This window comes from Lissotriton helveticus, chromosome 8, assembly GCF_964261635.1.
Source record: "Lissotriton helveticus chromosome 8, aLisHel1.1, whole genome shotgun sequence".
Lineage (NCBI taxonomy): Eukaryota > Metazoa > Chordata > Amphibia > Caudata > Salamandridae > Lissotriton > Lissotriton helveticus.
The window spans coordinates 35,402,085-35,426,905 of NC_136069.1; the positions used below are offsets into that span (position 1 = coordinate 35,402,085).

At 41.7% G+C, this 24,821-nt stretch overlaps 1 protein-coding gene across 1 annotated transcript in view; it reads left to right on the top strand.

Annotated features, from left to right (window-relative positions):
• LOC144773688 (uncharacterized) overlaps positions 1-24,821 on the top strand; it is a 187,295-nt gene that overhangs the window by 38,629 nt on the left and 123,845 nt on the right. The window lies entirely within an intron of this gene.

A 24,821-nucleotide genomic window follows, 5' to 3' on the forward strand; every position in this document is an offset into this window, starting at 1 on the left:
ATTTTGTATTTATAAATAAATATTTAATATATTTTATACACTTGTAAAATATTTTAATTATTTGTAATTGGTATTACTATTTATGTTATTTATATCTATTTGTGAAGTATTTACTTTCCCTACTATTGCACTCTCTGAAGTTGGAATAGTAATTTTAACCCCTACGCTATCCAACACTTTCCCTACTGTTGCACCCACTGGAGTGGGTATGCAACGTTTACAACGCAACTTTTACTATGCACTACCATTACAACGAAACTTTTACCACGCAAAAACGCATACATTTACTAATCATGTTTTTACAACGCAGATACCTTTACAACGCATACCATTACAACGTAAGTATTGGTAAGTATATAATTATTTTTAAAATGTTATATGTTTGGGTTTTTGGGTAAAGGGGTATTTTTAGGGTTCAGGGTCAGTTTTCAGTTTTTGGGTAAAGGGGTATTTTTAGGGTTCAGGGTCAGTTTTTGGTTTCTGGGGTAAAGGGGTATTTTTAGGGTTCAGGGTCAGTTTTCAGTTTTTGGGTAAAGGGGTATTTTTAGGGTTCAGGGTCAGTTTTCAGTTTTTGGGGTAAAGGGGTATTTTTAGGGTTCAGGGTCAGTTTTCAGTTTTTGGGGTAAAGGGGTATTTTTAGGGTTCAGGGTCAGTTTTCAGTTTTTGGGTAAAGGGGTATTTTTAGGGTTCAGGGTCAGTTTTCAGTTTTTGGGTAAAGGGGTATTTTTAGGGTTCAGGGTCAGTTTTCAGTTTTTGGGGTAAAGGGGTATTTTTAGGGTTCAGGGTCAGTTTTCAGTTTTTGGGGTAAAGGGGTATTTTTAGGGTTCAGGGTCAGTTTTCAGTTTTTGGGTAAAGGTATTTTTAGGGTTCAGGGTCAGTTTTCAGTTTTTGGGTCAAGGGGTATTTTTAGGGTTCAGGGTCAGTTTTCAGTTTTTGGGGTAAAGGGGTATTTTTAGGGTTCAGGGTCAGTTTTCAGTTTTTGGGGTAAAGGGGTATTTTTAGGGTTCAGGGTCAGTTTTCAGTTTTTGGGTAAAGGGGTATTTTTAGGGTTCAAGGTCAGTTTTCAGTTTTTTGGGGTAAAGGGGTATTTTTAGGGTTCAGGGTCAGTTTTCAGTTTTTGGGTAAAGGGGTAGTTTTAGGGTTCAGGGTCAGTTTTCAGTTTTTGGGTAAAGGGGTATTTGTAGGGTTCAGGGTCAGTTTTGGGTTTTTGGGGTACAGGGGTACTTTGTAAAAATAAAGTAAAATTACATTTAAATTAAATTAATTAAATAAAATTACATTAAATTAAATTATATTATAACATTTTTATTTAATTTATATTAAAAAAATTATTATATACTTACCAATACTTACGTTGTAATGGTATGCGTTGTAAAGGTATGTGCGTTGTAAAATCTTGCGTTGTAAATGTATGCGTTGTAAAAGTTTTTGCATTGTAAAAGTTTTGTTGTAATGGTAGGCGTTGTAAAAGTATGCGTTGTAACGTCATACATCCCTGGAGTGGGAATAGTAATTTTAACCCCTACGCTATCCAGCGCTTTCCCTACTGTTGCACCCACTGGAGTGGGAATAGTAAATTTTACCTCTACGCTATCCAACACTTTTGCTAATGTTGAACTCACTATAGTTGTAACAATAAATTTTAACCATTTTCTATGCTACACTAAAAATGTTATATATGTTTATTTAATAATATGTTTATATATATATATATATATATATATATATATGTATTATTTTTTGTGAAATAATTTTTTAAATTATATAAAGTATTTATTAAAATTACATTTTTTTTATAATTATTTCTAAGTTTATATTAAATATATTTATTACTATATTAGTTTTAACTTCATTTTAAGAGATTTAAAAAAATCGATATTTTGACAGTCTATATTTTTGTAAGTCGATATTTTTGAGTCGATATTTTGGTACTTACCTGTTTGAAGATAGGGAGTCGATATTTTGTCGCTCGATATTTTTGACTCGATATTTTTGTATCTCGATATTTGTGAGGTCGATATTAGGTCAGTGATCCACAAAGAACACAAAGGTATAATAAATCTGAATTGCCTTTCACCATTTCTGACAAAATCCATTGCTTATGAACAGGAAGGCTGATAGCAAAACTATTTTTAATAAACTTGGAAACTTGGCCTGTGGATTGGAAAGAGGGCAATGACATAATACGATGCAGAGACCCAGACACAGACTGTAACAGAAACACAAGCAGGTCTGACGAGGTAGGTGGAAAATGGCAAGACACATCCTCAGCAAAGAAAAACTAGACTACAGCGTTGCATAACAAGACACATCCTCAGCAAAGAAAAACTAGACTACAGCGTTGCATAACAAGACACATCCTCAGCAAAGAAAAACTAGACTACAGCGTTGCATAACAAGACACATCCTCAGCAAAGAAAAACTAGATTACAGCATTGCATAACAAGACACATCCTCAGCAAAGAAAAACTAGACTACAGCGTTGCATAACAAGACACATCCTCAGCAAAGAAAAACAACAAGACACATCCTCAGCAAAGAAAAACTAGACTACAGCGTTGCATAACAAGACACATCCTCAGCAAAGAAAAACTAGACTACAGCGTTGCATAACAAGACACATCCTCAGCAAAGAAAAACTAGACTACAGCGTTGCATAACAAGACACATCCTCAGCAAAGAAAAACTACTTCCAGTAGACTACAGCGTTGCATAACAAGAAACTCAACAATGGCTGGTGGACAAGGAATTCGCAAACACAGGGCGAGATGAAAAACCCATGATATAACATTGCATTCCATAATATTCATGTAGCATGATTTTCAGGCCGAGCATACTAGACTTTGCTGTCTGCTGTAAACCATTTTGTGGCTCACAAAGAACCAACAGGGTTCGCCAATCGTTTTAGTATTCTAGGGCTATGGGTGGATTCTCTTCTTTAATTACCTTAATTGTCACCTCTTGTTACTGATACACATTGTGCAGCCTAGTTGTGCCCTATTGTTAATAATGTATGTTTTTCATGCGGTAAAAAGTATTGCCAAATCAAAACAATCTGAAAATATTTTCTTATAATTCTCTTGCTTCTTTTTTCATCTTTACTTTTGAACCCTAAACTTACGGTAGAGATAGATAGCCAGTCATATATTGCATGAAGTTGGCACATACTGTTAAGAAACTGTGTGAGTGTGGGCTTGGGAAAGCCATCCATTACTTCTTAGCCTCGAGCCTCTGACTGAACGGCATTCTGTTCTAGGTTGTCAGACTGAAAAGTACCCAACGAATGTTTCTGTATATACAAATATTTTTTCAAAGTATAGCACCAATGAATTACATCACATGTTTAGCGTTTTGAGTGACAGAAGCACAAGAGGGGTGTGGGGTGTTAAACCATGACAGATTGCACAGTTGCCGTGGATTAGTCAACAGGAAAGCACATCTGGTTAGCTCTTTGAGCTCAGTCAGATAGCATTACCTATTAGGGAATTCAAGTTAGGCAAGTGCAGTTTACCAAGGGTTCAAGCCCTGAGAGATTGTGCCACCGCTGTGGGATATTTTGCTGAAAATAAATCGTTTCTTGTGAGAGAAGCGTGGTCCTCAAGCTATAGAAACCCTGAAAGTCTGAAGAGCCAGGTACTTCTGGTTGGCCTTAAGTGATTTTCATTTTGATGGCTACTCATGCCCCAAAAGCAGGACAGGGAAGCAAGCAGGAGGAGAGCTTCCAGTTGAGTGCTTAGAACGTGAACGACTGTGCAAGCTGTCTGATATTGCCTTTCAAGCCAGGGATGTACAACCTGTCAGCTGCTCACACCCCGAAAGACTGCACTGCCTGCCCTTTCAGGACAGTCGAGTGCCTCCAGGAAGCTTTTAATGTAAGAAAGGCACAGTCTGGTCTCATCAGTTCCGTTATCCTGCCAATGGTGTTGAAAATAGCTGTTGGAGTGCGTTTTGTTTATCTGACTTCAGCTACTTCACAGCAAAATAGGTTGTGTAGATTTCTGTATTAAGTTATGCCTTCTTTCTTTCTTGCAGTCTTTCCTTTCTTTCCTTTCCCTTCTTTCTGGCTTTCATTCTTTCTTGCTTTTGTTCTTGCTTTCTTTCTTTCTGTCTTACTTTCTGTCTTGCTATCTTCCTTTTTCTTTCTTGGCTTCTTTCCTTTCTTTTTCCTTTCTAGTTTTTGATTCCTTCTTTGAGCCTTCATTCTTTCTTTCCCTTTTGTTTTCTTTTTTCCTTCCTTTTTCTTGCCTTTGTTATTTCTTTGTTTCCATCTTCCTTTCTTGTCTATCTCCTTCCTTTGGTCTTTTCTTCTTTCTTTATTTCCTTCTTGCCTCATTCCTTTCCTTCCATCCTTCCTTCTTCCTTTCTTTCCTTCTTTCCTGCCCAACCCACTCAACAAATAAACTGGGAAAACCCAGCCGATGCTCTGGCTTGGCTCTGCGAGCCCTTCAATGAGCAGATCTATCAAAATATTTCCAAGTGTGCAGAATCCCTGCAATGTTGTTCTAACATTTTTGAACAAAGGTTGATGAATTTCACAAAAACCAGGTGTAAAAGCACTGGCAAATTCATTAGGTCAGTAGCTGGCTACCAACTTTTAACTTTGTCAGTGCTGGCCAACCTCTACCAAAGATACCCTGGCTGCTGGAGTACAGGAGGCTGAGTGAGGTAAGAGCTAAATGGTTTTCAGTTGGGAGGAAAGGATCTTTAGTGGCAGAGAGTTCACAGACAATTCCTATAAAACAAACATTTGCAATGCAATAGGTCGCGCATTTACGCGAGTTTTAGCTAGTGACATTGCAAATAACAAAGCCTTTTATTTGTGTTTTAGTTCTTAAAACTGAAATAAAAGGCATTGGCATTATTTAGAACTTAAACTTGTGTAAATGCAAGACCTATTGCATTGCAAATGCCTGTTTATATAATTTAGCAGAAACTGAAGCCATTTTGTGTTGAGTCTGAAGCAGAACTAGTTTGGGCTCTGGAGCTGAAGAGAACGGTTGCCTAAGTGCGTATTCACAATAGGCAACAGATTTCATATAAATACCAATCAATAGCAGTATATTGATGTGCATTTGCGCTTGTGATGTGTACAAATGTATATGTATAAGTAAAGAGAAAGGGTATTTAGGTATATATCTATGGGCATTTACATTAATGGAACAATATATAGATCTATGCTATGACAGTGAAAGTTTATGTGACTAAATTAAATATGCTACTGGGGAGAATGTATACTAGTACATGTATGCCCTCCCCCACTCCCATTTTATGCCATATAATAATTGTCAGATGTTATGTTATTGCCATAGACCAACCTATCTAATGTGGAGATTATTTGCTACTGCGTCTTTAGAGTATACTATCTCTGCTGATGCTCACAAGACCTATTCAGTGTGCCTTCCTCTCACTGCACGGATGTAATCCGCTATCTCCTCTTACATTTTTATTATATATAAATGTATTTGTTTATAACTACTACACAAGCCATAAATAAAGTATGCAAAGGGTAACGTGTTATGTACTACCAATTTTGAGTTAGGGAATAGTCCTCGAGACACACTTGAGGCTTTGCCTCTCGTAAATCACTTCCCCTCCTATCCAGAACATTGCTGACAAATAATAGATTACCATTTGTCCATAGATAGATCAATAGTTAGATAGATATATTGCGTTTACCCTATTGTTTTTTGCGGTTTTTCTGAGTCCCCAGATAGATCATGCAGTCAGTGTTTTCTCCTTTGTACTGCCGGTCACCGGTGTATTCAACTGTGTAGCCTTGGACCGTGTCACGTATGTGCATATAACTTGCATGATCGAGGTAACTATTAGCGGCGATACTACGTGTCTCTCGGACCTCTTTCAAGTGCTCGCCGTCCTTTTTGTCAGCCACCCACCCACCCCCCCCCCCCCCCCGCCAGGGGCGGCAATCTGAGGGAAAGCCCCGTGTGCCACAAGCTCTAGCTACGCCCCTGGCTGGATGGGCGAGCAAACGTAACATGGCGTGCTAGTCCGATATTGCTTGAGGTGTAGCCATACTTTTTGAAAAAAATTAAGGTTTTTATAGAGGTTACAACCAAAGAAAAGAAACATAGCAGTACAGTGCAGTGTCAGTGTCAGTGTCAAAGTACTTTATTCGGTTAAAATTGAATAACCATAAAAGCATACAACGTACAAATTTCATTTGCATTAAAATATAGTTAAAAGAAAAACCTGAATCGATTTTCCCTGTGAACACACAGTAAGAAGTCAGCCCAGCAAGATAGATTTTGCAAGTTAAAAAGAATCAATTATATCCGAGAAAGTGAGATGAATTTGAGACTATATCTAAGCTTTATAAAAGAAAGCACATAGGTGACATCAATTAAGATTCATTACATTGGTCAACGCAAAAAGGTAACTGTGGTTATTGGATACTTTCAGATCACCAAATCAAAGCCATGAAAAGAGTAATAACGATTGTAAGTGGGTATCTTATAACTACTCATTACGGGGCCCCTCCTGTCCATCCGGTAGTTTTCCTCTACGTTCCATCTTGTAGGGGGCAAATACGCGGATCTGGGATAGAAATCGGACAATTCTCTTGTTGCTATGGGCCCGTCTCCTATTTGTGAATCCCAGCTACGTAGATATGGGATGACCTGGTTATCCCTGAAGTTAACAATTATCAGGTCTCCAACCATATCCTTAGGACGGGAACCTATCCATCCCACCCGTCTGACATTTCAAATTCTTCCATCAATATTAGATGGGAGGGGTCTATTCTTAGTTAACCAAAATTGTACTTTATTTTTGAGGTCCTGATGCCCTTCAGTTTTCCCGTTTATGAGCACCGGCACTCCCGAGAGGACGCACACATAAGGTGCTGCCTCTGGTGGTAGATTTATACAGTTGATTTTTCTACACATATTACCTTGGTTAGCAACTGACCCCTCAGAACTAGTGGCTACTTTGGTCGTCCCTGCTCTAGCGGCAGAACTCGATTTCTTGGTCGATTTTTTGGGTACTTCCTTGCTTTTTGAGGCTAGTAATGTGGAATCTAATGACCGATTTTGGGCAGTTTTGCTATGTGTAGTGGTTCAGGCATATTGGAAACAACTAAGCTCTGCGGTTGCTTACTTAGCTTGATAGTTTCTTCTATCGTCGTGAGCTTTTCCTCAATTCTCTCTATCCTTTCTATGAGCGGGGATAATAAAGTTTTAACCAGTTCTTTAAGCTGGGCCAAGAGATTGGATGGTAGAATGGATACAGAAGTTTCCAGTATTGGACATACTTTGAGTAGTTCAGGTGTGATGGTGGCTTTGACCAATGGGGGACTTGAAATCAATTTTTCGATGTTTCAACAGACTCCCCCTGTGTTCCGCACCTTTACGCTTTCTGTTCTGGGGAGGGACCTGGGAATGCATGATTGCTTGAGTGTTAACTTTGTTTATTAATGGAGAAGGAGTTTCCAGGGGACTTTAATTTGGTTGGGGTGATTTACTAAACTGGGGGCTTCTATTTCCCATAGGGCATGTTGGGGGACTGAATTGCTCAGTTCCCTGTTCTATTTGGAAGTACCTAGTGTTACAGATTGCGTTTAATTCCCTCATTAATAAAGAGTTCGGTGAGTCAATTGGAATCAAAGGGGATCGTTTGCAGGATGTAGTTTCTGTAGACAAACTATGTTCTACTCTCTCAATTGCCGATGTTACCCTAGTTAGATCATAGTCCAGTGTCCCCTTGAATGAACCCCCCAGAGAGAGTGTTTGTTTGGAGGCCCCTTTAAAAGCCATGGTACAACTACGTAATAACCAATGATATCATACACAAATCTATATCAGTCCAGTGGGTATCTTATTAGCCAATAAGTAGACCATTTAAGGGAAGCAGAAGTGTTCGTGGATAGTCTCTAGATGCGCGTACCTTGGTTCATGTCCTATGTCCCCCAAAACCAAGAGTGGTTGCCCGGCCCGACCTCCTCTGGCCTCTGAGGGCCCGCCCTTTGCCCGGGCTCAGCCCGGCGTCGCCCGCGCACGTTCCGCAACGCGGAAGGGGCTCTGACCTTTTCTGCGCCTTCCGGGTGCGTCAGTGGGCGGGAAGGGGCGGAGCAGGCAGGCAAAGGATTGTGGGGGCTGTAGTCCCCCCGCTCGGCAGCCGCGTGGTGTTCCGGTCGCGGCGGCAGGGGGGGACCAACAGCCGGTTGAGATGCAAGCGCCGACTGCGCTATGGCCAGCGAAATCCCAGAGTCCCCGGTGAGTTCAGTGTCAGGATGGTCGCCCGCTCCCCAGATGGGGCTCTGACCTTTTCTGTGCCTTCCGGGCATGTCAGTGGGCGGGAAGGGGCGGAGCAGGCAGGCAAAGGATTGTGGGGGCTGTAGTCCCCCCGCTCGGCGGCTGCGTGGTGTTCCGGTCGTGGCGGCGGGGGGGACCAACAGCCGGTGGAGATGCAAGCGCCGACTGCGCTATGGCCAGCGAAATCCCAGAGTCCCCGGTGAGTTCAGTGTCAGGATGGTCGCAGTGCAGTGTAAGCAACGTAGGTAAAACAAAAAATTACATAGTTTAATGTCCCAGTGTATGCATACCTAGATCTGTTCCGCATGGATACACAGTTTAAAATGTATACCATCAGGCCAAGCTCACATTTATATTTACAACGGTCTCTAAAATGATACATGGTCCCCAGATACATCCCCACCCCCTACAGGTCTAGTGAGTACAATCCACAGTTGTGTGGGGGAACCGTTGCAATCTCACGCAGTGAGGAGGTAGGATTGGAATGGCTGACAAATATCAACGGGCCTAGCAGCAGGCGGCTGGAGTTGTGCGTATGTATCACTGGTGGTGTTGCAGTATGTCATACTGTGGAGCCATGTCTGCAATGTGGGGGCGTACCTACCACCCCAATTAATAGCCACCTCACTTTTGGCAACTAGGAGTGCTATTGCAACAAATCGACGCCTGGATTTGGGGAGATCATATGTGTAATCCAGTAATGCCACCAAAGGTGTGGGTGTAACCTCCATCTCAACCATACGAGAGATTTCCCCAAAGACCGACCTCCAATAACGCTCTATCTTGATGCATTTCCAAGTTATGTGTTCGAAGTCTGCCTCCGGGGAGCGACAATCGGGCAACTATGGGGATGCGAAGGGTCCATACGATGCATTTTGTTAGGTGTCTCTACAAAATTTTTAAATGCAACAACTAGTGGTTAGGGGATACTCTACATGTCTGCGTACAGCACTGACCCCACTGTGCGTCTGTGAGCGGGTGACCAAGGTCGCACTCCCAGGACACCCTTACCCCCGCATTGCGACAAGGGAGCCGCTGTCATGCGTCACAGTGGACATGTGCGGAGGATGGCCCCAGGCTGTCCGAATCCCGCCCACTAATTAAAATGCCCGCACAGCGCGAAAATTCACGCCGTATGCAAGGGGTTAATCGAGCTGCCCAATATCAAGGAGTGGAGCTCCATAAAGACCTTTGGAAGAGGATTTCCTCTTTGAGATACTCACTTATTCCCAAAGATCTACTCACACTTTACCAATGCTAAATGGCATGTTAAAAAAACACGAATGAGTTAATTAAAGACCCAGTTAGAGCAAGAATACTCACACCCAGAGTAGGCAAATATAAACCCGCTCCTACAGATCCTGCTTACATTAAAGGTGCATATGGACTCTCTTGTAGTCTCTAGCGCTTGCAGAGAGAGCTAACTCTCAAACCACAGGTGAGGCTCCCCCTCCTGACAAGGAATCCAAGCTCATTGATGCCTCATGTAAGAGAGTGGCTACACAGGCGTCAAATTAATGGCGTATTGCCAGCGCTCAGGCTCTGCTAGCACGCTATGATGGGGCTCATTATGATGAGTTAGAACAACTCATGCAACACTTACCTGATCAGTACAAAGCAAAAGCTAATGAACTTATCCATAAAGGCAAACTTATCACTAACACTTCCATTAAATGTGAACTCGATGCAGCAGAAACAGCAGCTCATGCAGTAAATACTAGCGTGCTACTGCGCAGACACGCTTGGCTTAGAACTTTGGGATTGAAACAGGAGGTACAATCCTCCATACGAAACCAGCCTTTTGATAAGGAACATCTTTTCGGGCCAGCTGTAGAGACCTCCCTTGAAAAAATGACTTCCCTCTGCAGCCTCAATCAATCCCCACCTGTCGGGGGACGTCTCTCACAATTCTTGCCTGTCTGGAATTCAATCACCTCAGACAAGTGGGTTCTACAAATTATCCAGTATGGTTACTGCCTGCAGTTTACTAAGCACTCCCCCCAACTATTCTTCCTAGACCACATGTAATGTCACCAGAACATCTCACTCTCTTAAAACAAGAGGTTCTCTCGCTCATGGAAAAACATGCAATAGAACCTGTCCCATTTCATCATCAAGGAACAGGAGTATACTCCCTGTACTTCCTAATCCCCAAGAAGGACGGCTCTCTCAGGCCTATATTAGACCTCAGAGAGCTAAATCTCTACATTCAATCAGACCACTTGGTCACACTCCAAAAGGTGCTACCACTGCTTCAGCAAGGTGACTTTCTAGCCACTCTGGATTTAAAGGACGCCTACTTTCATATTCCCATTCACAAGGCTCACAGAAAATATCTCAGGTTTGTGGTGGACGGAACACGCTATCAATTCAAAGTTCACCCATTCAGGGTAACTACAGCACCCAGAGTCTTTACCAAGTGTCTGGCAGTAGTCGCAGCTCATTTAAGAAGACAACACATTCACGTCTTCCCTTACTTAGACGATTGGCTAATAAAAGCCAAATTGCAACACAGCTGCCTATGCCACACTCAAAGAACAGCTCAACTACTTCACTGCTTAGGGTTCACTGTCAACCTCGCCAATTCTCATCTCCAGCCATCCAACACACACGCGTATCTAGGAGCTACAATAGATACTTGCAAAGCTCTAGCATACCCCAACCCAGTCAGGATATGCAACATGCAAAATCTAACATCACATTTTCAACCTCAACACACTCTACCACCCCGAGTGTTCATGCGATTGATATGAATGATGGCCTCTTGCATTCTAATCATTCCTTATGCAAGACTCCAAGGCTCACATGCATCAAAGCAAAAACTGGTCGCAAACGAGCAAATTCTCAGAATCTGCCCAATTGCTACAGTTATTTTTGCATTTGGGATGCATCATCCCAAATGCAAAAATCGCAATTTAAGTAATCTCTAAATTGCGATTCCTTAAATTGCCATTGCATTTAAGGAATCGCAAATTGAGATTCCTTAAATGCAATGCATTAAAGTAAGGTCCACAGGAATGAATGGGGAGGTATTCCTTAATTGCGATTCGCAATATGCGAGTCGCAATTAATGAATGTTTAGGAATCGCACATTTTTTAAAGCGATTTCTACATGCACAGCCTTTTGCGGATGTATGGTACAACGTGGTATAAAACACCGCAGACCATAACAACGCAGGTTTTACAACGCAAGTCGTTACAATGACTTGCGTTGGAGGGCGCTGGACTTAGGAGGAGTGTAATTTACTATTCCAACTCCAGTCTACATACAGTAGGGAAGGTGCTGGATAGTAAATTACACTATTCCTTGTCGTAGAGCGCCCTCCTGCGCAAGTCGTGGTAACGACTTGCCTTGTGAAATCCGCGTTGTAATGGCACTGCGGTGTCATTACTGCGTTGTAAACGATGTTTCCTGCCTTTTGCTATTCCTTATTAGCGAGTCCTTATTTTTTGCTATAAGGAATCGCAAATGGCATTGTTGATGCATGTGCCAGCAAATGCCTCCACTACAGAAATGCTTAGCATGTCAGTGGAACAGATCTAGTGTTGGTAGACGGCCGCACCCATCGCTCTCTGCAGTGGTGGAATATACAAAACCTTTCCAGGGGCCGGCCGTTCCTCAACCCAGTTCCACAGATAGTACGAACAGCAGACGCATCTCTCACTGGCTTGGGAGGGCATATTCGGAAACATAACATTCAGGTCATGTGGACTGTACAACAAAAACAACTTCACATAAACCATCTAGAACTACTAGCAATTTTTCTTGCTCTCAAAGATTTTCAACTGCATCTCCATTTTCAACTTCATCTAGTAGTAGTTGTCTTAGTTCATACAGACAGCATGACCGCAATGTACTACATACAAAAACAGGGGGGGCATACTCCCTACAGCTTTCACAACTAGGTCAAAGCATCTGGAGATGGGCCATTACTAAAAAAATATATCTCCTTGAAGAACCCCTCCCAGGAGTAAACAACCAGATTGCAGATCTGTTCAGTCGTCAACGACAACAGATCCATGAATGGTAACTTCATCTTCTAGTTCTCCTCCCATTCTTCCAAATGTGGGGCTACCCAGAAATAGATCTATTTGCCACACACCTCAATGCAAGATGCCCAAGCTTGGTGTCCAGGTATCCACACCCGTTATCCAAAGACAATGCGATATGGATGAATTGTGCAGGAAGATTTGCTTATGCTTTTCCACCTCTCCCGCTAATTCCATTAGTGGTTGGGACACCCAAACAGCATTCCCTGACACTCATCCTAGTTGCTCCAACACAGGCTTGACAGCCATGGTTCACAACCCTTTTGGAATTATCAGTAGTTCCTCACCAAAAACTACACCTCTCACCAAGATTCTCACTCAAAGCCATGAAGAGATAAGACACCCAGATCCCAGTCATCTCAACCTTGCGATCTGGCACCTGAAATCTAGAGTTTGGCTACCTTAACCCGCCAGACTGCATGAACATCATTAAAGAGGCTAGACGCCCTACCACAAGAGCATGCTACGCAGCAAGGTGTAAGCGATTTGTAGTTTAATGTACCAACAATTAAATCAATCTACTAGATGCTTCAATCCAAAACATAATTTGCTACCTATTACACCTACAGCATTCTAATTTGGCGTATACATCCATACTCTTACATCTTGGGACAACAGCTGCTTACTTACAAAACAGACAACATTTGCCTCTGTTTAGAGTACCCACTATCAAAGCTTTTATGGAAGGACTCAAAAGAATCATTCCTCCTAGACTTCCTCCTTCTCCAGTGTGGAATCTCAATATAGTTCTTACTAGGCTCATGGGTCCACTATTTAAACCTTTACACAAATGTGAACTACAGCTTCTCACCTGGAAGGTAGCCTTCCTTATAGCCATCACATCTCTTAGAAGAGTGGGTGAGCTTCAGGCATTAACTAGGGGTGGGCGGAATTTGCGTAATCGTGTTACGTAAATCTTCGCAAAACAGTAAAAAATCTCAGCGAATACGCGGAAGTGCTTGTTCGCGATACTTTTTTCCTGTTCGCAATTGCTGTTTGCATGCTCGGGATGAAATATCTCACAAACACGCATTTTGAGAACGCGAACAAATGTTGCGAAGTCGCGGAACGCAGAATTGTGGGCAATTTAGCGTTCTCCGCGGAACGCAAAATTACCCAAATTCCGTAAAATTCCGCGAGCGGAACGGATTTACTGCCCAGGCCTAGCATTAACTATACAAGAACCATTTTTACAATCACCCCAAAATAAAGTGGTTCTTAGGACTAATCCCAAATTTTTACCCAAAGTCGTTTCTGTCTTTCATATCAACCAGTCTGTTGAGTTGCCTGTGTTATTCCCTCAACCAGATTCAGTGGTAGAGCGTGCTCTTCACTCATTAGATGTCAAAAGAGCCATACTATATTACATAGAGAGAGCAAAACCTTTTAGGAAAGCAAACCAACTTTGTGTTGTTTTTGCGCTAACGCATAAAGGCAATCCCATATCAAAAGCAGGTATTGCACAATGGATAGTTAAGTGCATTCAAATATGCTACATTAAAGCTAAACGCACATTAACAATTCCCCCTAGAGCGCACTCTACATGCAAACTGGGGGTTTCTTTGGCATTCTTAGGGAATATACCCTTAGATGACATCTGCAGACCTGCAACATGGTCTACACCACACACATTCACAAAGCACCATTGTGTAGATGTGTTAGCAAGACAGCAAACTAGTGTGGGCTAGGCAGTTTTACGAACACTATTGCAAACCACTGCAACAGCTACAGGTTAGCCACCGCTTGAGAGATAACTGCTGTATAGTCTATGTTATAGCTTATTATCTACAGCTCATATGCCTCGAACGGAAAATGCTACTTACCCAGTATGCATCTGTTCTTGGCATATAGAGCTCTAGAGTCATATGCGCTCACCTGCCTCCCCAGGTACCTCTAATTGTTGCAGTGTTATCTTATTTAGATACATTATACATGGACATCTATGGTTACTACTTTACTAACTCTATCATCACCCTTTGTGGCAAAACAATCTAAGGATGGGGCCGATGCCCATGCGCACTATCACCGAAAGGAGGAGTCACCTACCTTGTGACTTCAAAGACTTCAAAGAAAAACAAAGTGCAAACATATAGACCCAACACTAGATGGCAATCTATGCTAAAGGATATGACTCTAAAGCTCTATCTGTCAAGAACAAATGCTTACTGGGTAAGTAGCATTTTTCTTTTTTTGCGTCTTTATGCCACTTTGTAAGTTTTATTATTAAGATGTTTTCATCTTCCGCATTATTCATTTCTATTTCGGGTTGTAGTGCAATTGCTACAAATGTGGCGAAACCTCCCTTTGGGTGACAAGCTTTGTTCGTTTTCATAGCCGGAGAGAAAAAACCTATGTATCTGTTGATTGGGAATGATTGTAATGCCCAAGTCTGTTGGAGGAATATTATATGATTATTTTCCAGGAGTTGTATAAAAAAAATTGTCTGATTTTAGGGTAATGCATCGTTGATATTCCAAGAGCACATTGGTAATACACCTACTTCTTTAGCAAATTTAGATCCTTCTATTTTGATACTCTTCTTCCCATGCAGGGCATCCGTTAGGCAACTTATATTTAGCTTTTATCTTTCCCATTTGATCTCATGTTCTCTTGGTTTTTTTGATGCAGGAGGAGGTGCTTGAAGTACTCTCTACTAGATTTGTCAAACCTGAGTATGGTTGTCTGACATTTCTGTGATTATTCCTCATTGGTACCGGGTTTACTGAGGCAAATAGTGCTGGATAGGAAGGAGAAGGGGCCATTTCGACTTAGATACCCCTGAACTATAGACTGACTTATTTCTGAAGTACGATTTTAGCAGTAGGGCTACATGCCCACGAAATTAGGATTTGTTCTTGGGCCTTATCATCTCGTGGTTCGATAAATTCAAGGAAATCTATGTCGGCTGATGTAATTTCCGCTAGAGAGGGCACTGCTTGCAGAAGTTTAAGAATATTGTCTCTGTTCAGAATTTCATACCTTCCTCTTGATTGATATTTAGGCGTAAACATTATTTTGGAGCTAGTACTACACTCGTCTTCATTTTGGATTTGGTTATCCCCCACTCCTGCAACCCTGTCCTTGCGGGTTAGTACATTCTGTTTGGGCTCTGTCTCCTTTTGTTCCTTTTCTTTACCTAGTTGTTTACTTTTAGTACTATCCTTTTTAAGAGGGGATGATATTGCTTGATTTCTGTTATAGTCCAGATTTTCATTTATATCCTTCTCTTTTTGAAATCCTTTTAGTTTATCAAAGCTTGGGAATGGCTCAATATTTTTTACCAAGGCTTTGTCATTTTCACGTTTTACATCCTCTTGCATTGTTGCACTTTTATTACTTTGCTGGATTATTGTAGTGAAGCCTTGTGCATTATGCTGTTTGCTGTTTGTATATTACTTGCTTTGCACAATTTTTTCTGTTTCTTAGAGTTTTTTGGGTTCAGATTGAGTTAGAAGCACTGTTTGAGATTCATTGATATCCTGCTCAGTGGCGAGGGCAGGAGAGAGATGCTGCTTTTAGTTTGGATTTGGCTTCAATATTCCCTGTGCTTTGAAGAGGAATTTCATCCATAGTGGTTATTGTTTTGGGTGTCTTCCCATACTGCATGGGAGGAGGGTTGTTTCTTTCTTCATCTTTCTATCCTTTTATTTCCTGGGAAGATGGACATTTTTCTGCTGGGTGATTTTGTTGACTGTCCTGGAGATGAACTTTGCTGTTCCATGGAGATATTAGATTTGTTTTTAGATATTCTATTAATGCATGCATTGCCTCAGGAATTGTAACAAGTTTGTTTACCACTGGAGTGTATGTGCAGTCTATTGTGCCTGAGGCCGCACATTTTGTGTATGTTTTATCAAATTATTTAATTTGGCCATGTTCTAGTCAATTCCAGATACTGAAGCTGCCATTATGTTCAATAAATCAATTTGAGCATTATTTGTCTCTGAGTGATGAGACAAACCTGGTATCGTCAAAAGAGGGGTGTGGCAATGGGTTCAACATTTTCTCCATCTTTTGCTAATCTTTTTATGGGTACACTTGAGGTGGACTTGATCTGGGGACAAAAAGGCTCACAATATATCGACTCCATTATCTTTTGGGGTCGGTATATTGACGACTGTATACTTTTGTGGTCAGGTACTGAAGAGCATTTGATTCAGTTTTACGAACACTTGAACAACAACACGTGGGAGATTAACTTCACCATGGAATTCAGCAAAACGCGGATTGAATTCCTAGATGTGGAGTTTTATGTAAGCAAAGACACATTATACAGCAAATTGTTTAGAAAGTCTACAGCATGTAATTCAATTTTACACGCCTCTAGTTCACATCCACCACATCAAATCAACTCCATACCATATGGTGAGTTCCTCAGGGCAAGAAGAAATTGTAGCGAAGACCTGGAATTCAAACGCTGTTTAAACAGCATGAAAGACAGGTTCTCTAGAAGAGGCTACACTGATGCTACCATCTTAAAAGCCGAACGGAGAATAGCAAAAGTTAAAAGGCCAGACACATTCCACACACAAGCATCTAAGAAACAGGGAGTAAACACCATCAGGTTAGTAACGGATTACAACTCACTCCACCATACATTACGGAAGAGCCTCACGAAACACTGGGGAATTCTTAAAACAGAGAAAACAATCCAGGAGTACATAACAGAAAGGCCACAGATTTGCTTTAGGAAAGGCAATACATTAAGAAACAGACTCAGTCCTACAGTGCCACATGGCAGTAGTTCCACTACCTGGCTGTCCCAACGCAGTATTGGCTTTTACAAATGCGGCCAGTGTGCCATGTGTAGATGGGCCAAACATGGCTCAAAAAACTTTAACAGTCCAGGGGGGGATGTGTTCACCATCAAATCCAACATTAATTGCATGACAGAATTCGTGGTCTACATCATAGAATGCAACTGTGGGAAACAGTATGTAGGCAGCACCATCCGACCCCTAATAGAAAGGATATCAGAACATATGAGAGCCATACTCAACCAAGACCCTAAATATCCTGTGGCACTACATGTAGCTAGTTGTCAAAACGCAGAAATTGATAGATCAGTGCGATTCTTTGGCATTGACACAATCATCATGGGGGTCAGAGGTGGCAACAGAGAGCTGAAACTCAGACGTGCTGACGCAATGTGGATCATGCGTCTGTACGCGGTGGGACAGGGACTCAATTATGACTCAGAATTTCAATTTTTTTCTAGTTGATTGACTGTAACCTAAGTGTCTGACCGTTTATTCATTCAAATGAGTGTTAAACTGTGATTTGGATAACTAGGAGGTCAAGGTCACTAACATATGGATAACTAGGAGGTCTAAGTCACCAACATATGGATACCTAACAAATGGGGTTGTTACGGCTCGTGCCACTCTCATTCAGACTGTATCATGTGTTAGAATATCATCTTATGACACAACTAACTGACTGTACCATTTATTGAGTGATATTTAATGTGCTTATCTATATAACTTCTGTAGGAAATCGAATTCATAAATCCATGAGGTCACAATATCAGTAAAAGGATTTATCTTTAGCAATCTATTAAGCATATATCTTGATAGATCAGCTATATAAAGAGATACTATCAAGTTTCATGTTAAGGAGACTAATTCGAATGAGCAATGATATTGTCCACATAAAACACATGGTTGTTGGAGAAATATACGGTTCTAAGTTTACAAGTTCTATGTATTCTTTTTGTTTGTAATTTTGTTTCTCTAATACAACAAAAGTTAACTTTAAGTGAGACACTATAATGCGCATTTTATACACTTCACCAAAAAAAAAAAAAATGTGCATGCTCTCACTTAAAACACTGAAACGTACATAGGAGCATCATGTCGTTTGGTTTGGGGACATTTAAAAAGTTCTTCGTGGAAGAAATAGGTCGGGTAAATTTGGTGCCTCTGTGTTATATGATGCTTGATATTCTTTGCTCATATAAATAAGGACCTTATCTTCTACGGTTGCTTCAGTTTTACAGATGTACTGCGAGTTGCTACGATCTTTCTAATAACACCATTCATTGTAGCAGTCCATCACTTGGAAACTTGTCCATAGCCTTTTAATGCTCTCACTATTACTAGGGTAAATGAACTGGGATTTCGTAGGTCAAAGTGGTATCTTTACACTCAACTTACTAATACCACACGGATTTTATCCGTTTAAATTAAGAACTTTTAGCCCCCAATTCAGTACATGAGGCTTGCTATCTTGATCGGGTGGCATATGTACAGGTGTATAGGTTCAATTCAAATTTATTCAATCTATTAAACATATTCACAAAAAAGTCTCCATTTTAAAACAGAGTCCTCCTTTGTTTTTCTTTGTTTCTTCTTTTTTATTTTTATGTAGTGTCTAACTTGAAAATCCGTATCCTTACTTGAATTGTTCAAGGGCCCCACCGGGTCGGAAGTATCACAGGCAGAGCGGTGAGAGTCCTCCTTTTCCTTGGCATTCAAGAGCTACATTTCAATTAGGCGTTACTAGCAATATTTTGGTCGTTTCATACTTATCCATTTTAATGAGTTAGCTCAATTTTTTCTTTCCCCTTCTTCTTTCCCCTTCCCTACATCTTCTCTGGTCTCTTCTCTATATATTGTTTCTGCATCTGTTTCTATCCCCTCAGACCTTTGGCATAGACGCAGTCATTCAGAGGTATGTGTCGCTTTGAGAAATTTTTTGGATTTCACTCTTTCACTGAACTTAGCCACTAATATCACCATTAAGCAATCAGCCATCTATGGTGAAGGCTATATTTTCAACTCTAGGCATGGAGTCACTAAATTTCACTTTATAAAGCGTTCTTTCTCCAAAGAGCACATCATTTTATGGTAATGGGTACTTTCTTACAATTATCAACTCATCTTCGAGATTATCACAGGGACATCACCTTTTACCTTTCGGCCGTCTTTGATTCATGACACTTGTGCACGCGATACGGGTGCACGGTGATACTCACATAATGTTCATTAAGTGTCTTAGGGGTATTAATTTCTAGAACTTGTCTACATATGTGTTTCACTGATCTATATGTTTGACAGAATCAATTGTCTTTTGAAATACTCTTTGTACAAAAGGATTGTTTTTATTCCCAGCCCTGAAGATTCGCGCAAGCGATGAAACACGTGTCGGCTGGCTGCTGTTTTGTACATGAAAATTAAAGATCAGAAGATATCTCTTTTTCTCTTCCTTTGTGGATACGATTGTCTTTCTGCAGCTTTACCTATATCACATGTTGCATGTAATACTACCTACGTTGATTTAATATTTAATATACAAATGTGTGTGCATAGGGTGTGTTTTTCTATGCCTCTCTTAATGCGCACTGGATAAGGTTGAAACATACTTACTTTTCGTATTACAAGTTCACATGGTCCTTCAGTATCCAGTGATTTCTATATGTCATGTACAAATTCTCTGCAAGAATCCAGATACATACTGTTCGTAGTAAGTTACTTGCTTACTATTACTAGAGTTCTGCATCCTTCCTGTTAGATGTATTCATAGTCATCGTTCCACCTTGTTCTCTCATGGCTGCCTGTAGCATCAACAGATTATGTTCTCAATTTTTGAGGCACTGCCTGTGGACTCCTTATCTGCGTCTGTCTCTAGTGTCCTTCTGCTGCAGCTCTGACACAGTCTGGGTGCTATATTGAGCACGCCTCCAATGCTGGCTTTGTAACCTTCAGCGTTGGCTCCTGGCTTTCATTTGTATTGAGTAGTGTGTCCACATTTGTTTCTACCATCATCATTATGGTAATAAACTCTCCTAGAGGTCCGGTGCTTACGGTATTACAAGCCATTCTTAAAGAGGTCTAACACATTAGCTATCTTATTTATACATTTAAAATTTCACACTTGCATCTATGGTGACCATACGTGTCATGCAGAGATCTATGTAAAAGCATTGTTCACAATTTACAATCGTATGTATAGATAAGTGGATTAATGCACCTAAGGTAACATGGTCAGTGTTTACCTTTTGTTTCACAAGTTGTAATTCAGGTGGCATACCTCCTCCCCATAGTTTACTCTTAGAATGTCCAAGTCACCAGAGTCCTACGATACTTAAACATTTATTTATAAAATGCACTGGCATCCGAAGACCACCACAAATTTTTCCTAGCCCCAGACTTGTGCAAGAGCTTACAATGTGAGCATTGTTTTGCAAAAGGACACAGCAGGTGCTATAGCTATCAGCTGATTCTAGAATGAAGAATACTCGTCTCTGCTGTTAATCGCCTCTTACAGACTGTGCCAAGGACACTGCAAGACGTTTACGAATCAGGGCTGTAGATGCTACTTCTCTGCTTGTCAATTTATTCGACAAGAGACACAACCATTAATTGCATAAGTACAAGCACAACAAATATAAATGCATGGGCTACATCATTTAGTATTTCAGGCCAGTTCTTGCATACACAACGACGGTAAACTGGACGGCCTGACAAGCAAGGTGCTCTCAGTCCCCACCCCAGTACGAAGGCCATCCTTTGCCACGAGATTTAGAAGTGTCATCCATCATAAGCACTGAATGATACAGCCATTGTTTTTTTATTAATGTATTTTCTTTGCATTTCAAACAAACATAGCATAACAGTTAAACAAATAAATAATTGCACTTATATTTGCACGGTCCCAATTCCCTAACCCAAGTGGGGAATTAATAGTTCCACTTTGTTCAGAATGGATCATCTGTATCGCAATGAGACTGGGGGGTGAAGTGGTTGAGCACCATCCTAGCTTTCCATAATCTCCATTAGCACCGCTCCGTCCCTTTCTCTACTCCTGGCCCAGCCGGTCACCCATGCAATCCAGTATCATCCCCAACCACCTCAAATGTTCTCAGATTTCATCTCAACACCCTTTCACTTGTATACCAGCTTTTCCTTGGCACAGTATATGTTCACTTCCCTTTCCCAGTTCCGCACCTGCGGGTTAGTTGGTTTCCCCCCATAGCCATTCAATCTCCCTTTTTGCCAGTAGGAAGTCCAAGTTAACCAGCAATTGTGGTTTTTATAAGTGGAGACATCCGATTCATGCCATATCCCCAGCAAGCCTAGGGCTGCCTGTCTGTCAGCGGGTGCACCTGTGGTGCTTTCCAGCCTCTCAGTAACTCCCTCCCAGAAAGGGCGTAGCTTGGGGCCAGCCCATATGGTAAGTATGAATGTACCCTCCTGGATGCAGGTGCGCAGGCACGTGTTGTCACTGGCCCTGCCTATTTTGTGTAGAAATGACTTAGTGTAATAGCTTCTTTGTTGTATTTTCTGCTGAATCAGCCAAAAATGCGCCTGAATCGCTACTGCACACTAGTTCCCACACATCAGTTTGCCAATGGGACCTCAATCGATCACGTTCCTTTTGCATGTTAGGCAGTAAAGTGTCATATCTAAGGGACATTGCCTTCGTGGTCTTGTGGAAGTTCAGCAACCTCCTCTCCAGCAGAAATTCCTCTTTAGTTTCCTCCCCAGATGATATCTGGGCTTTCAGTGTGTGGCTCAGTTGTCCCTTTTTAAATACCTGTGTGGGTGCCCTGTCATACTGGATCCTTAGATGTGCAAAAGGTACATTACCATTTGCATCCCACACATCTTCCAAGGTGGAGAGGCTGATGTCGCCCCTTTTTGTTAACCCTGGTAATGCTGTCACCCAGCCCAGTCTTGTGCCCAGCCACAGTTGGGTCTTTGAAGACGATCTCCTCTCCCGTTTCATTTCACTTGGCTATCTATGCCACGTAGTTGTCAATGTTGCATGGCGGCATCAGCTAAGCGTTCTCCACTGTGCAGCGCATGCAGATAGCCCCCCATGCCCAGCCAGACAATCCAGTATGAAGGCGGGATACTCTAGCAGTACGTATCCCATTTGTTGACAACACTGATCTGTGCCACATCAGCCAAGCCTAGTATTTGCATATGTTAGATAGTGCTATACCCCATCATAGGTAGACCGTTGGTTTGTTTGGAGTTCTATTCGTGGCGGGCTGTCTAGGCAGAACAGGGATCTCAGGAGCCTAGTTATTGCGACGAAGAAAGTGTTGGGCAAGGCACACGTGCTATTCTGCAGTATAAAGGTGAATCCAACAGTGGTAGTGCCCTCCAGTGTTTTACATCTTTGTCTAGCTTACTAACCAGTGGGATCAGGTTATCCTCATAGTGGGTATCATCTTTGTTTGAGATCCACAGACCCAGATATTTAAAGCGCTGGGTGGCAACATTTAATGGCATGGGGGGCCTCGGCTTCCCAGCCGCCCATCAGAACTATTAGGGAATTCTCCTAGATTATCCCAAAGCTGGAGAAGTTTCCATAAATAGTGACGATGTCGCAAATCCGCAAAAAATAAAATATTTGGGTTGGCTAGGTGTAATATTGAATATCATCCGCATAACTGGATAGACGTTCCTCCCATGGGTGATCTGATCTCCAGCCCCAGTTTGGGCATCAACACGAATCCATGCCTCCATCACCTCTATCACTAGGGCAAATACCACTGGTGAGAGGGGCAGCCCTGCCTCGTGCTGCTCTTTTATGGGGAATTCCTCAGCGAGGACACCATTGACGTTGCTGCGCCCTAGGGTTAGTATAGAGCAACCTGACCCATTTCAAGAAGCTGGGACCAAATCCCATCTTGTTCATATTGCCGAATAGGAAGGGCCATTCCACTAAATCGAACAACTTTTTGATGTCCAGAGAGACTACTGCCAACAGAGCCGTAACTCCTATTGCAGCAATGCTGTTATAAAGACACCGAACGTTAACTTTGGTCAATCTATATGGCATAAATGATATTCAAGATTACCCTTCTCAGTTAGTTTAGCCAGTATTTTCATGTCCGGATTAAGCAGAGATATCAGCCTGTAGGAGGCCCACCTGTCTGCAGGTTTTCCAACCATGGGTATAAAAACACTTGTTGCTGTGCACATATGGTCAAGGAGCGCCCCCTGTCGATACAGCCATCGTTAATGCAATACTTTTCAGAGCAGACTTTCCAATTACATGTGCTGCATCTTGCCTTGTGTTTAGTGATTACCAAGCTACCTATTACAGAACATTTATGTTGTGTTAGCATGTTTTATACAGACAAGAATAATACCTCTTTCTATTAAAAAATGTTTTATTTTAGCATTGTTGCAAAGCATTTAATTTGAGCTGGTTTTAGTAAAACAAAAGTGTAATCTAATAATGCTTTTTTGCTCAAACATAATTAATTTAGTGAGTAGATTTGAGTAATTAATTTCAATATAAGGCCCAATATGTTTCACTAGCATTTTGCCCTTTGAGTAAGTTTATTGTCTAAATAACTCCATCCCCAGCTGTTTGATGCAGTGTGTGGACATATCTTGATAATGACAGTTGTGGGGAATACTGGGCATATCATAACAAAGACTAGCATATGATGGGTATGAAATGTTTTGAGGGTTTTGTACAGGGCGACATAAAGCAATTAAACTGCATTTTAATGCACAGTATAATGAATGTGCCATTGCATTGTTTCCCAGTTGAGGGATCTTGTATCCTAACCTTAAAACAGTGTCTGCCTCTCGATCCTCATTGCAGTACTGCTATTTTTACCTTTGCTTTTTATGTTTCTGGCCCAAAGTTATTGTGTCTGTAAATCACTGCCTGTTGCTGCCTGACCTGTTGCGATTTATCTCACAGCATGTCTTGGAGGGTTGCATCTTGAACCTCACATCAGCCCCTGCATTTTAGGATATGTTTGATTTGTGATTGGAGATAGTTATGTCAGTGCTGCTGAGTCTGCAGGTTACTGTTCAAATGTAGAATGCTGCCCTTTCGTCTTGGATGGTGCTCAGTGTCTGTGGTGTCATTGTTCTTAGTTGTTTCTTGGATTCATACCTTCTCTCACTACCTGCTGCTGTTTTATGAATGCAAAAAGAACAATTGATGGACAAAATGCAGAGCAATGTCATACATTCACCCCAGTACAGAGATCTGGGCATAAATCCATCATTGTTCTACTCACCATGCCATTCCAGTTTGGACCCAGCCATATGCAAATCAGTCTTGACCCTGCGCCTAATGGGAACAGTCCAGCCCCTACTGCCGGGCCAGGGTAACCAGCCATATGAAAATCAGTCTTGACCCTGCGCCCAATGGGAACAGTCCAGCCTGAACTGCCAGGCCAGGGCATGCTCTCTTTGCCACTGGATTCAAGCTAGCCTGGCTGATGACGGCTGATTAGCCTGAAACCGGTCCCAGAATGCTTGTTCCCGGTCCAGGGAAGACATGGCTTGGCAGTTCGGGCTGGACTGTTACCATGAGGCACAGGGTCAGACTGATTTGCATATGGCCATGTCGGAACAGGGGTGGCGGAGTGAGCTAAAGAATGATGATGGATTAAACCCAGATCAGTTGACTGGGGGTGAGTGCTTGTAATGTCCAACACTCCGTCCATCTTCCCCTTTGGTATTGCTGTTTTATGAGTAGCATTACTTAGACTTGTAGTTGAGTTGGGAGAAGTCCGTA